This window comes from Nicotiana sylvestris, chromosome 6 (assembly GCF_000393655.2).
Source record: "Nicotiana sylvestris chromosome 6, ASM39365v2, whole genome shotgun sequence".
NCBI classification, from domain to species: domain Eukaryota; kingdom Viridiplantae; phylum Streptophyta; class Magnoliopsida; order Solanales; family Solanaceae; genus Nicotiana; species Nicotiana sylvestris.
Window position 1 is genome coordinate 187,279,633 of NC_091062.1, and position 15,415 is coordinate 187,295,047.

A 15,415-nucleotide genomic window follows, 5' to 3' on the forward strand; every position below is an offset into this window, starting at 1 on the left:
AGTTGTGTTAATGTGAAGGAGTAGGGCAAGACTTCACCTTGGGGAGTGACAAATACTACGCCAGCCCTAACTCCCCCACGATGCGCAGCACCATCAAAGTACATCTTCCATGGAGGTTGAACTTCAACGACCATTGCGTCCTCATCAGGTAGTTCATTAGTTAGCTCCCAGTCATCAGGTATCGGATGATCTGCCAAGAAGTCTGCCAATGCTTGTCCTTTTACAGCCTTTTGAGGGATGTACAGAATCTCGAATTGTTGAAATTGGAGGTACCATCTAGCTAGTCGATCACTAAGAATAGATTTTGACATCACGAACTTGATGGGATTTGTTTTAGAAACAAGACGGACAACATGAGCTTGAAAGTAGTGCTTCAACTTTTGAATTGAGAAGACTAGCACCAAACACAACTTCTCAATTGGCGAATAATTCCACTCGTTTGGTGTTATCATCCTGCTCAAGTAGTAAAGAGAGTTTTCTTTCCCCTCACTATTTTCTTGGGCCAACAGTGCTCCAACAGACCTTTCCTGTGCCGCAATGTATAGTATTAATGGCTTTCCAGGTATAAGAGCTGCTAAAACTGGAGGCTTCATCAAGTAGGTTTTGATACTTTCGAAGGCATTGCTACAATCTTGGTCCCACTTGAAAGGAACGTCTTTCTTCATGAGGCGACAAAATGGTTGGCACCTCCCAGCCAGGTTTGATATAAATCTTCTAAGGTATGCTAGCTTTCCTTGCAGAATTTTCAATTCATGGATATCTCGAGGCTCAGGCATTTTCAAAATGGCATCCACTTTGGCTTGATCAATTTTGATCCCTTGATGTCGGACAGTGAAACCAAGGAACTTTCTAGAAGTAACTCCAAAGGCATATTTCAATGGATTCATCCTAAGTTGGTACCTCTGGAGCAATTTAAATACCATTCTCATGTATTTCATGTGGTCGCCTTTCTCTTTTGATTTCACCACCAAGTCGTCAACATAGCATTCGACATTCTTGTGGAGAAGATCGTCGAAAATATTTTGCATAGCCCTTTGTTAAGTAGCACCAGTGTTCTTCAAGCCAAAAGGCATTACCTTTTAGCAATAAATACCCTTTGGAGTACGGAATGCAGTAAGCTCTTCATCTTTTGGTGCCATGCGTATTTGGTTATAGCCCGACGAACCGTCCATGAAAGACATTGCCTCCTAACCAGTAGTAGCATCGATCATCAGCTCTGGAATAGGAAGCGGAAATTTATCTTTCGGACATGCATTGTTGAGATCTCTAAAGTCAACGCACACTCGAATCTGGCCATTCTTCTTCCTTACAGGGACAATACTTTAAACCCATGTAGGTATTTAACTTCGTGAATAAATCCAGCTTCGATGAGTTTGTTAACTTCAATTTTAATCAAGGGAACCAAGTCTGGCCTAAAATGCCTTTGAGCTTGTTTAACAGGGCGAGCACCATTTTTGACTGCAAGGTGATGGACTGCTACTTTCAGGTCCAAGCCAGGCATCTCTTTGTAACTCCAAGCAAAGACATCCCTGAACTCTTTGAGTAACTCAATATAAGTGCTCTCTTCATCAGTTTCTAGTAAAACACTTAGGTAGGTGGGTCGTGGCTCTTCATCGGTGCCAAAGTTGACTTCTTTTAAGGCATCAACTGTCGTCTTCACTCCTTCTTCAAGTTCAGGTGGAGCATCTTTTGCATCTTCATTTTCTTAAGGGTCTCCATCATTGAAGGATATGTGATAACACGGTGAAACATGCTCCAATTCTGCATTATCCTCCATCGAAGACGGAACACCATACTCGCATTGTACAGTGACATGATACGAAGAACCTACACTTTCTTCATCTTCGTCACGTTCCTTAGTGTAGACCACAGTATATGGCTTTACCTTCAGTACTTCTTCACATGAGACCACAATTTTTGTTTGTCGCCTCATTCTACAAGGAACCAAAACTTTGGAAATCCTTAGAGATCTCCTGAATTTTGGGTGAAGCGGGTGTTCTTGTATTTCAATAATTTCTCTGGAACTTATTCCCCTTCTTTAATGGACCCAATCTCTCAAATACGGAAGTTCTCACAGTTGATTTTCCAAGCCGATCAAAGATAGAAGGCCTGTTAGAAGCGGCAGATTCGTCTTCTACACTGATATAATTGCTACTCGCCCTTCTTATTGAGATGCGCACTGGTGACAGTTGCTTGTATCCTAGACCTTCACGTGGTTGCCTCGTTGCAGCTTCTGATGGGAGCTTCCCTAACTTTGACGGCTCATTGGGATTGTATCCAACTTTTGCAAATAACTTGTAAGCGTTAAGATCAAAACCTTCATCTGTTCGCTTTGTAGGGAGTGCCATATTCTGCAAATGATTTTGGGCTACAAACCCTACAAGCGATTTTGAGGGCAACTTTACTACCTCAATTCGTTTTACCGGAAGAGTTAACTCCCTTAGCATCTTAGTTTGGAGATTATATGATTTGCCCTCATCTTTCTTCCTTTTAGGGACATATTGGAGCGCGGGACTTACTTTCTTTCCATAAGATGCAATACCCCCTTTATGAGATTTATTCACGTTGGCGGGTACCTCATCAGTAACAACTTTGACTTTACCAATAGTCACCTCAACTCTTTTAGTTATGGGTTCGTCATTCTTACTTTTCATACCATCATCAACTTTTAGTTCCTTCACAATGCGGTTCTTCAAATAGAACTTTTTATCGGCGAAGTGTGACTCAGCCTCGGTGAATGGCTCATCAGTAGCAACTACCGTCTTCTCGACTTCACCCTCGTAGTATTTCAAACATTGATGGTAGGTAGATGGAACAACTTTATTCTCATGTATCCAAGGCCTCCCAAGCAAAACATTGTATGAAGTCTTCGCGTCGATCACATGCAGCCATGCACTTGATTGCATATCTTCAATAGTGATTCCCAGCCTGATCACGCCTATGGCTCTTTGCCACCCTTGGTTGAATCCTTGGATCATCACACGACTTTCTGAGAATTCGTTCATAGGAATACCAAGTTCTTTTACAACGTGGATTGGCAAAATGTCCACTAAGGATCCTCCATCAACTAAAATCCGATTTACCCTTTCATCGCGCATATAGCCAACCGGGTACAATGGGCGGTTATGAGGAGTGTCACCTAGAAAAAGATCGTCATTTGTAAACGTGACCTTTTCCTCACAAGCGTTAACTTCTTGAGGAGTGGGCTCGATCGGCTTTTCCAAAGATGGTGCCAATGGTAGGTCATCACTTTTTTCTTCCCCTTTGTCAGCATGGCAACAAGAGGTATCAATGCCCTCATTGGAAATCTTCGTGCGGAACTAACTTGGTAAAAACTCCTCCAAGGTCACTGGATTTTGTGGCTTTTGAGAATGGTGCATCTCCACTTTTGCTTTCTTCAAATGCCTAACTGGATTCTTTTTCATTGGTCTCTTTACCATCATCTTCCTTGTTGGTTGTTCTATTGATTCTTTTCGTGGGCTTCTTTTGTGGGCCTACGACGAGTCACCAACGTCCAACCTTCATCATCATTAGGTTGATCATTTTAAACTTTGTTATTCACTAGTAATTCTTCATTTTTGATTCCTTTTAAACTGCATAACTCATCTAGACTGAATGAGCCAAAGGTGATACAGACTTGGTTCGCGCTTGCTTTCTCATCTTCAAGCACGATCTTCTTTTCACGGTCCAGGTCCATAACTTTGTCCTTGAAGATAAAGCACTTCTCCAGAGGGTGGCTTGCAAGTCGGTGATATTTTCAGTAATTTGGGTCGTTCATTTTCCCAGCTTCATTTAGTCGCTTTATCTCCAGAAGCTCAATGAGATTTAACTCGAGGAGTTCTTCGAAAATGGCTGGCACATCAGAATCCAGGAATGGGTATTCTTTCTCCTGCATTTCTATTAGAGTCAATTTTCCACTTGGCTTATCTTGAAAAGAAGTGGTTTCATACTCTGCTTCTTGCTCACCTTCGTCGTGAACTTCATAGGTGACGTATTGACATTCATAGCATCTTTGCTTTCAGACTTGGGTACAAACTTGCCCCACTTCCTGACTTCTTGCTTGTCATTCGCTTTGCGAGGTTCATAGATGGGCAGCCTTTCATTTCCAGCGAAGACCATGCTCAATTTCATGTCATGGGCACGAGTTGCAAGTTCTTTAAATGTGCCAGGCTTGATACCTTGCAAGATGTAGCGCAATCCCCAATGCATACCTTGGATGCACATCTCTATGCCTGAAGCTTCACTAAGCCTGTCTTTACAGTTCAGGCTTGCATTCCTCCAACGATTGATAAAGTCGATAACTGGTTCCCCCTTTCGTTGACGAGTATTTGTAAGCTCTATCATACTCACAGTGCGTCTTGTGCTATAAAAGTGATTGAGGAATTCTTGCTCTAGTTGATCCCAGCTATCAACAGATCCAGCCTCGAGGTCCGTGTACCAATCAAAAGCATTTCCTTTTAATGAGCGTACAAACTGCTTGACGAGGTAATCTCCATAAGTCCCAGCATTGTTGCATATCTCAACAAAGTGCGCCACATGTTGCTTTGAGTTACCTTTACCATCAAACTGTTGAAACTTTGGAGGTTGATAGCCAACAGGCATCTTCAACATATAGACCCTTGCAGTGTACGGCTTTGCATATGTAAGGGAGGATTTGGCAGCAACTTCATATTTGTTCTTAATGGTTCCTTCAATGAACTCCTTCAGTTGATCTATTGGAATCATCCCTACAGATGAGACAGGGATAGCCTTAGTGGATGCTACTTGTCTTGGGGGAGAGTCACTCTCTAGAACTTCTGGGAGCTTGCCAGGTGCATGGGTGGATTCTTCTTCCATCAAGATTCCCACTCTGTCTGTTAGTTTGTCAATTCTAGCCTCTTGATTTTGCATGCATTTGGTTAAGCCAGCGATTGCTTCCGTCAAGTTTGCCAACTGCTCCTCCATAGACGAAGTGTTTGTCACCATGACTTGCATGATTGTCGTGGACGACGGAGAGTAACATGAATTTTCACACAGATTGATCCTTGATTGGCTCACGCTATGTGGTGTAAGTGGGGAGGATCCATCGCTTGAAGCATCATCATCTTCCTTCAAAGCAGAGTGCTTGGATCCGGAAAGGTCAAGCAGAGCAAGAGTTTTCTTGATCTTTCAGCAACATTGCTTCCTCCTTCAGATGCATTTGTGGAAGATCTTGCTCCTTTTGTGGATGAAGATCCGAAAACAGAGGTTGACGCGGACGGCACTCGGGGTGCTTGTTGTCCTAAAGAGCTTGCTTTGCTCCTCGTAACTGGTCCGAAGCTTCCGAAGGTAACATCGAGGATGCTTTCCATATCAGCATAGAACCTAGAGTTAGCAGCCTTGGTGGAAGTTGAACTGGAGTTAATTTTCTTTGAAGCCATTTTAATGTTCTTGGTATTTGGTGAACGAAAAGTTGAGATGAGAGGTAGAGATTGTCCCACTGGGCGTGCCAGAATTTGTAGACAATAAATTTGCGTCGAGAAAATAAAATCAAGATCGAAAATATCGCAACAATCATAGTATTTAATTTCAAATATTTGAGTGTACAATCTCTATGAATCCTCTGATTCTTCTTTCCAATAGTAAATAAATTCAAGGGCCTTTAAGTTTGATATTGAATCTATATTTGTTTCCACGAACGATGATCTTGTTCTTGAGCTTGATTGCTTGAACTTGATCTTGATTCGTTCTTGAGCTTGAACTTGATCTTGATTCGTTCTTGAGCTTGAACTTGATTGCTTGAAGCTTGAAACTTGTAGAGAAATTTGCGGCATTTGATCTACGAGCTCTCTCTTGCTTCTTGTTATAACTTCTGGTGTCTTTTCTGATTATGAAGACCCCTATTTATAGTTGTGGAAGGGAAGAGTTACGATAAGAACAAACTTTCCGACCAATCAAATTGAAGTGTGACATGGACGCATTTGATTGGCCAGAACATGTCACTTGCACACATGACGCGATTGTATTGTCCTTTTAGTGTGACTTGGCATGCATTGTCATTTTGACACGTGGCATGATCTTATTGATTCTTCCGTTTGACTTGGCGCGCCACATCATTTGACACGTGACACCAAACTGGGCCTTTAGGAAGATGGCATATTGAGCTTAATGAAGTGGGCTCATTACTTTAGCCCAATTAAATGAGCTAGCCCAAAAATATTGGTATTATATAATTAATCCAATTATGTTAGCCCAAAATATTTATTTGGACTAATATATATAAAATATAATCCAAATTATTTATTGAATTTGAAATCAATAAATTTTATATGCCTACAGAGTCAACCCGACACTGATGGTTGAGACTCCCGTGAAGTAGGAGCGGGTTAAGTGATAAACTATTAAACTAATAAGAATTATATCGTCCAACTTTATTTAAAATGAAATTTGAATTTTTATAGAATCAAATTCGGAAATTACTTCTATTTTAATCAAGTTTTTAGATTCTGTTGAATTGAATCGAATCTATTTTCGATTTTAAAGCGTTCTTTTTATTCAAGTTGAGACATAAGAGGAAAAAAAGTAAATCAGATACCTCAAAGGCTAACTACTTGGGCTTGTGTTAATGCTCGTGTGCGTACATAGTTGATGTACTCGTTTGCTTACGTGAAAAAATACGAAAAGTAAATAAAGAAAAATGTTGGACCTTTTTCACCAACTCACAATAATTTTAGGTGATTTGTAAGGGTTCTTACATTACAATATTACTAACTAGCAAATAAATTTAAGAAAAACATCAGACAGTCTAATGAAGATGCTGCAATATGTTCAAGATTCTTTTGTGCTCAATCAGCAAATTCACCTTCCTTGAGTCAATCGATTGCCTCGTTACTGATATTTTTCTCGTTGATAGGTGCGTGCAACTTCTTTTTGATAATTGTGATATCTGTTGGGAATAAATTCCCTGCAAAAATAATATTCACGGTAATAACAGCGGAACAATAATGTAAGATCGAGATACGGTAATCAACAAGAATAAAAGAACAACAAGGACACAAAGATTTTTAACGTGGAAAACCCTTCTGAATAAGGGAAAAAACCACGAGCCCGAAAGGAGCAAAGTAATCCACTATAATGAGGAATTTTACACGCAGTAGTCCAAGTAAAATACTCCAGGGACCACTATACACTCAAAAGAAATAATCATTTTTTAAGATTCTCACCTCACTACAATATCGCTCACACTCTCTATTTTCCCTACACAGTCTATTTCTCACAATGTTTGAGAAATACTCTCTGCAACTACTGTGTTGCTTCTCTTTCTCTGTGGAACTCTCATTTTATAGGTGAGAAAATGTTTCCCACGACAACCAAAATTGGTTTTGGTTCTCCAAGTTGCAGATTTGAAAACTTGCAAATTGGCAAGTTGTTATCCACCGCCCAACTTAGCCGATTTGCTTTTGTTCCAAATCTAACTATCTTTATTATTATGGGGATGGACCCCACAATCTACCCCTCCATACATATTCACTTGAAAGAGGTAACACCAGACATCTAACTTGAGTGCATGCCGACAAATTCTTTGCACAACTGGAATTTGTCTCTTGGTACCACCTTGGTCAGCATATCTGCAGGATTCTCACTTGTGGAGATCTTCAGGACTTGCAAAGATTCACTCTCTACCTTTTCTCGGATCCAATGATATCTTATATCGATATGTTTGGTCTTTGCATGATACATGGAATTCTTGCTCAAGTCTATTGCACTTTGACTGTCACAATAGACAACATACTCATTCTTATGCAAGCCAAGCTCTTGAAGGAACCATTTCAGCCATATCATCTCATTGCCAGCTTCTGTAGCGGCAATGTACTCCGCTTCAGTTGTAGAGAGTGCGACACACTTCTTTAACCTCGACTGCCATGATATAGTTCCCCCTGAAAATGTAAACAGGTATCCTATAGTAGATTTACGATTATCAAGGTCACCTGCCATATCAGTATCCGTGTAGCCCTTCAAGATTGGGTCATATCCTCCAAAACACAAGCAATCTCCTACTGTACCTCTTAGGTACCTGAGTATCCACTTGACTGCTTCCCAATGTTCCTTTCTAGGATTTTCAAGAAACCTGCTGACAGCACCAACTGCGTGAAAAATATCAGGTCTAGTGCATACCATTGCATACATCAAGCTTCCAACTGTTGAAGAATAAGGAACTCCAACCATGTTCCTTTTCTCCTCCATTGTTGTAGGACACATCTTCTTGCTCAACTTCAGATGACTAGCAAGAGGTGTGTTGACTGGCTTAGCATTCTTCATGTTGAAGCGTTCCAGTACACGTTCAATGTACTTCTCCTGAGACAGCCACAACTTTCTGCTTGTTCACTCTCGAACAATCTTCATTCCCAGAATTTGTTGTGCTGAGCCCAAGTCCTTCATGTCAAAGGACTTAGATAAGTCTCCCTTCAACTTGGAAATCAGCTCCTTGTCTTGTCCTACAATCAACATGTCATCCACATACAACAACAATATAATAAAGTTGTTATCAAAAAATCTTTTGTAAGATACACATGGATCAGAATTTGTCTTTATGTAAGTTTGACTTTTCATAAATGAGTCAAACTTCTTGTATCACTGCCTTGGTGTCTGCTTCAACCCATAAAGACTCTTATTCAGTTTGCACATCATGTGTTTCCTTTCAGCTACTTCAAATCCATCTGGCTGCTCGATATAGATCTCCTCTTCCAAATCTCCGTGAAGAAATACAGTTTTCACATCCAACTGCTCCACTTCAAGATCTAGGCTAGCTGCTAAGCTCAAGATTGTACGAATATAAGTCATTTTGAATACAGGTGAGAAAATTTCATCAAAATCAATACCTTTCTTCTGTTCGAAGCCTTTAACCACCAATCGAGCTTTGAATCTAACCAGCTTGCCATTTTTATCTTTCTTGAGTTTAAAGACCCACTTACATTTGAGTGGTCTTTTACCCTTTGGAAGTTCAACCAGCTTGTAGGTCCATTTTTCTGTATAGATTCCATCTCTTCTTGCATAGATTTCATTCACTGGTTCTTTTTTGGATGGGACAACACCTTCTTAAGGCTTTCTGGCTCCCCCTCATCATTGACGAGGACATACTCCGTAGAAGGGTACCTACATGACTCTACCCTTGGTCTCTCTGATCTCCTCAGAGGTTGAGGTTGTTGTTCTTCCTGAGCGGGATACTCCACTTGCTCGACATCATCATCAAGTTGCTCCCCCTATTCAGTAATCTCACCAGGTTGATCCCCCTGCTCGGCGACCTCGTCGATCATACTTTCTGCACTTGTGGGGTAGTTAGAAGAATAAGGAATGGTAACAAGGTTTGGGATTATACCATTCTTTGTCTTCTCTGACATATCATCAGTAGTTCCAACTTCACTTTCTCGGAAGACTACATCTCTGCTTCTGATGACCTTTTTCTTTACAGGATCCCACAATCTGTACCCAAACTCTTCATCTCCATATCCGATAAATATGCAAGGAACAAATTTATCATCCACCTTTGTTCTCTGCTCCTTTGGTACATGTGTAAATGCTTTACAACCGAACACCTTCAGATGTGAGTAGGATACCTCCTTGTTGGTTCAAACTCTCTCTAGTATGTCAAATGCCAACGGAATTGATGGACTCCTATTGATTAGGTAATAGGATGTCTGAACGGCTTCACCCTAGAATGACTTAGGCAGTTTAGCCATTCTGAGCATGCTTCTCACCTTCTCCACAACTGTACGGTTTATCCTTTCGGCTATGCCATTGTGTTGTGGGGTTCCAGGAACTGTCTTTTCATGTCGGATCCCATGACTTGAACAGTACTCTTCAAATTCCCTTGAAGTGTACTCACCTCCATTGTCACTTCGGAGACATTTTAGCTTTCGACCCGTCTCTCTTTCCACCAGAGCATGAAACTTCTGGAACACTTGAAACACCTGATCTTTGGTTTTCAAAATATAAACCCACAGTTTACGTGAAATGTTATCAATAAAAGTAACAAAATATTTATTACCGCCCATCGATTCAATTTCCATTGGACCACAAATATCAGAATACACTAAATCAAGCATATTCAGTTTTCTTTCAGATGATGTCTGAAATGAGGCTCTATGTTGCTTACCAAATAAACAGTAGTCACAAGGTTTTACTATTGTACCTTTGGCAAAAGAGATGAGTGATTTTCTAGCAAGAATCTGCAATCCCTTCTCGCTCATATGACCCATTCTTTTGTGCCACAAATTTGCAGAAATCTCATCTTGCACCACATTCAATTCTCCTTGGGATATTTCTGCATTTGTCATGTACAACATGCCACGAGCAACTCCCTTTGCAATAACCAATGATCCCTTGGTAAGTCTCCACTTTTGATTTGCAAAATAGTTATCGTATCCATCTCGGTCTAAAGCAATTCCCGAGATCAAGTTCATACGCAAATTAGGTACATGTCGCACGTCCTTTAGAACCAATGTGCATCCGACATTTGTCTTGATACAAATGTCACCAATCCTCGCAATATTTGAGTAACTTGTATTACCCATTCTCATAGTGCCAAAATCACCTGCTACATATCTGCAAAAAAGATCTCTTAGGACCTGACAGGTGCATGCATTACTCTTCCTCATTTATAAAGAGGACAACATTATCATTGTTTTGCACCATAGCGGTTGTGTTGTCGTCATTCTTCTGGCCACTGATTTCACCTTTGCCCTTCCTTGGATTTGGGCAATCTCTTTTGAAATGACCTGGTTGATCATAATTGTAGCAATTTCTGGCTCTTAATTTTGATCAGTTCTTTGACTTCCCACGAGCTCCGGATCTACCATAGTTACTTGAACTCCTTCAATAACTCCTGCCACTACCTTCTGTGATGAGAGCATGTCCTTGATTTTCCGGCTTCTTTCTCATCTTCTCATTGAGTAGAAGAGCCGATATGACATCTTTTAACTCAATGGTGGTCTTACCGTGCAGGATGGTTGTTGCCAAATTATCATACGAAGATGGCAACGAGTACAATAACAAGATAGATTTATCTTCTTCCTCGATTTTTACTCCGAGGTTGGCGAGTTGTGTGATTAGTCTGTTAAACACATTTAAATGTGACGAAAAATTTGTACTTTTACCCATGTGTAGGGCGTATAACTGCTTCTTCGGGTACAATTTATTTGTCAGTGTTTTGGACATGTATAGGCTTTCCAACCTTGTCCAAATATCACGTGTGGTGTCTTCATCAATGATGTTATTTACCACATCATCTGATAAGTGCAACCTGATTGCGCTAGCAGCTCTTTCATCCAAGTCACCCCAATCATCAACTTTCATGGTATCAGGCTTTTTAGCATCAACATCTAGTACCTTGTATAACCCTTGTTGGATGAGCAGATCCCTCATCCTTCTTTGCCATATTGAGAAACTGTGATCTCCATTGAATTTTGCTACCTCGTACTTCACTCCGGACATTTTTATTTTTCACCATATAGTACTACCGACAGTGAATTGTATTTCTGTGAACGAGCAGAACATGTGCTCTGATACCAGTTGTTTGGAATAAATCCCCCTACAAAAATAATATTCACGATAGTAACAGCAGAACAATAATGTAGGATCGAGATATGGTAATCAACAAGAATAAAAAGAACAACAAGGACACAAAGATTTTTAACGTGAAAAACTATTCTGAATAAGGGAAAAATCGCGAGCCTGCGAGGAGCAAAGTAATCAAATATAATGAGGAATTTTACACCCAGTAATCCAAGTAAAATACTCCAGGGACCACTATACACTCAAAAGAAATAGCCCTCTTTTAAGATTCTCACCTTACTACAATATCGCTCACATTCTCTATTTTCCCTACACAGTTCATTTCACACAATGCTTGAGAAATACTCTCTGCAACTACTGTGTTACTTCTCTTTCTCTATGTATCTTAAAATGAGAGCTGAAGGTCTCCTTTTACAGGTGAGAAAATGTTTCCCACGACAACCAAAATTGGTTTTGGTTCTGCAAGTTGCAGACTTGAAAACTTGCAAATTGGCAAGTTGTTATCCACCGCACAACTTAGCCGATTTGCTTTTGTTCCAAATTTAACTTCATTCCTTTTTTCCCTCTTTATTAGTATGGGGTTGGATCCCACAATATCAGGTTAGCTTGTGCACATTTCGACTAATTCTATAGAGTATCTGTCACTTTTCGCTAGCATTGATACCGAGTAACTCTGTTCACTAAAATTTGAATAGACGAAAAGAAATCACCTATGCAGTATTTTTACTTTCAGTGGCACTTAACTTATAGCAACAATCCATTGAAGATCACATTGATCATCATGCCAAAGCTATCAAAGATTATAGTATTTTGTGTGGCAAAACTTTTGGCAATTGTTCATACATGGTTCTCCATATTAGCTTGAGCAGATTGTAGTAGAAAAATTTATTTACAGTGTGTACCTGTTCTCCATAATTCAGCAATAAAGGAAAATATTAATTTTGTACAGTTTTTCCCTTTCTCATTTGCTTGTTAAGATGTTGGAACAAGATCGATATATATTCTCACGTGAGATTTAATGAATAATTGTTTGAGATGGCTTAAACGCATTCACCATATTTTTAGCATTATGGGAAACACATGTCAAATATATAGTTGATTCGAGTTCGTTTTATTATGAAGTTGATTTTTTCCCTTTAACTTTTATTTTTGTAACTTAAAAACATTCTTTTTGATAATATTTAGTATATAGCTTTTAAAAAGTTTCTGTCAACTGATATGAGTTACAAACGTAAGTACTAGTAGTTTCAAAGAAAAATGAGAAAGGGGAAGTCGAAAAAAATTCCAAAGTAAAATTCTAAAGGGGAAAAGGAAATGAAGAAAGGAAATAAAATTTAAAAATACAATCTCTCTCTCTATATATATATAAGAGGGACAAAAGATGATGATGTGACACCTCTTAGAAATTAGGATTACTATTTATCTTTTTTCTTAAATTTCTGCCGTTTTTCTTTATTAAGTAATCTATTTAAAAATTAAAAAATCACTTTTAAAAGTTATCTTAACCGAAAAGACACTTTTAATAATCATCTTAATTATGCCTCATCATCTTCCGTTTCATTATTCCACGGCAAAGGCCCGATTTTTTTTGTTGCAACCTTGCTCTTTTCCTCTTCCTTCTTCCATTTGCTAGATGAAATTCTATCTCTCTTCGGCTTCTTTCTCCAAAATTCCCCAGGTAAATCCTTTCTTTTTTGTTTTGAGATTAATTAGTTATGTTTCATGTTTCATTGATGTTTATTATGGTTGGTCAATTATTAGTTAGAACCGTGAACACTTCAATGCTAACTGCCTCTAACTTGATAATTGATATGATATTTATCATTGATGAACTTATCTGATATAAGGCATTTTGGAGTGGTTAGCATTTACGAAATCAATTGCAGAAATTTATTGAATGTTAGGAAATCAATTGCAGGCAGAGAATGAGGCGTTTTCAATGTTTCTTCATTTCCAAAAGGATGAAGCAGACAGAGGCCAGAGGGTTAGTCATTGCTGAAAATATTTAGTAACTATTATTTCATGGTTGGGTTTGGATCGGTTTTTCCCTAAAAAGAAACCAAACCAAGTAAGTCGGTTTTTCAAATATTAGAACCAAAACAAACCAATTAAGTCGTTTTTTTCTTGATTCAGTTTATGTCGGTTTTTCGGTTATTTGTCGATTTTTTCTTAAATATAAGATATACACTATCAAACACATATTTCGGCGATCACATTTTCAACGTAACACTATCGAATCAATTGCCCTTTGAGAAATCTATTATTTACCAAGATATATTGATAATAATTGAATCAAATAGTGATGAATAATTTAAGGACTCAATTAAAAATATATTATTTTTAACATGAAATAAATTCTTATACTTAACAAAAGAAAACTATTAATCAAACTAGAATGTAAAGGTAAAGACGTGTAGTAAAAGTGCAAACGATTAACATTTACTATAAAAATTTTGAAACTTTGTATAAAAGTATACATATATATAGGTGTAATAAATAAATTTAAAATAGCTACTCCTATATTTGGTTTGGTTCGTTTTTTTATTAAAACCAAAACCAAACCAAATTTGATCGGTTTTTAAATTTCAAAACCAAAACTAAACCGAACCAAAAAGTATCAGTTTTTTTGGTCGGTTTGGTTTGGTTTTCGGTTTGGTTCGGATTTTCGGATTTTTATGAATACCCCTATTATAGGGTATATATAATAATATTGTTCTGACTTCTCACTAATTTGTAAATAATTTTTCGTGAGGGTTCGTTTTTCGGTCAATTCTATTATTTGGTATAAGATAATTTTTATTTTACTTTTTTTATTTTATTTTTTTATTTACTTTAATTTAAAATTCCTAATCCAAGATTAATATTCCATGTCAATAAAAAGAGGATAAAACTCTTTGACTCACGTTTAACCGTTCTTACTCTTCATCTTTTATCCCTCTCCAGTCTTCACTCACTTTTAAAACTAACCCTCGAAACCCAAGTTGAGAATTAAACCACGAGGAATAATTAATTTTACGAATACCAAATATTTTTCAAGATTTTTCCATCGTGCTTTATGGCTAAATCATTTGAGAAATACATCTCCTTTTGATTGAAGCATTGGTGACGTAATTTGTTTTATAACTTTGAATTTTTTTTGTTACCATTATAAAGTAGGGACATAAGCCCGCTTACATGTCACCTCACATTGCTCAGGAATCTCGATTTTCTACATTCTCCCTTTCTCCAAATTTTTCTTTTTAACTGCTCTATCAAAAATCCAAAAGTTGCCTTTTATAATAATCTTAATAATTGTGGATCTTCCTCTAATTACTTTCACACGCCGCTTCACTTCCTTTTCCGTTATGACACCTCTCTTCAACCGTTTCTTCTTCTTCTTTCGCTAGTTAAATATCTATCTCTCCTTTTGTTCTCTCCGTTGGCCAACGTAAATCTCCTCTAGCTTTCAATTGCTTGATTCCTCCTTTAATTTGATGTATTTATGCAGATATTTTATTTAATTACGTATGTTGTAAATTTTGATTGATTTTGAATTTTTCTATCAGGCTAAAGTTTATTTGTATAATATTGATTAGCTTTGCTTCGTTTGTTAGTGTTTATGGGTTGGGTTCGAATAATGGTGCTCTGGAAGAACCAAACTTAGTTCTTCTATTAACCTATGAGATATGCTCAAGTGAGAATAAATAGGTGTTGGGGGTTTCAACTTATGAAGGCAAAAAATTGATAGATTATATTCTTAATTTAATCTCTTTTGCTGGTATTCTGATTGTTGTTTCAAATTTGTTTTGAACAGTAAAGATCTCTTCGGAAAAAGTATGGAGAAGTTGAAGAAACTTAGAATTGTAAACTCGAGAACAGCTGTTACACATACATTTTTTGATCGAAA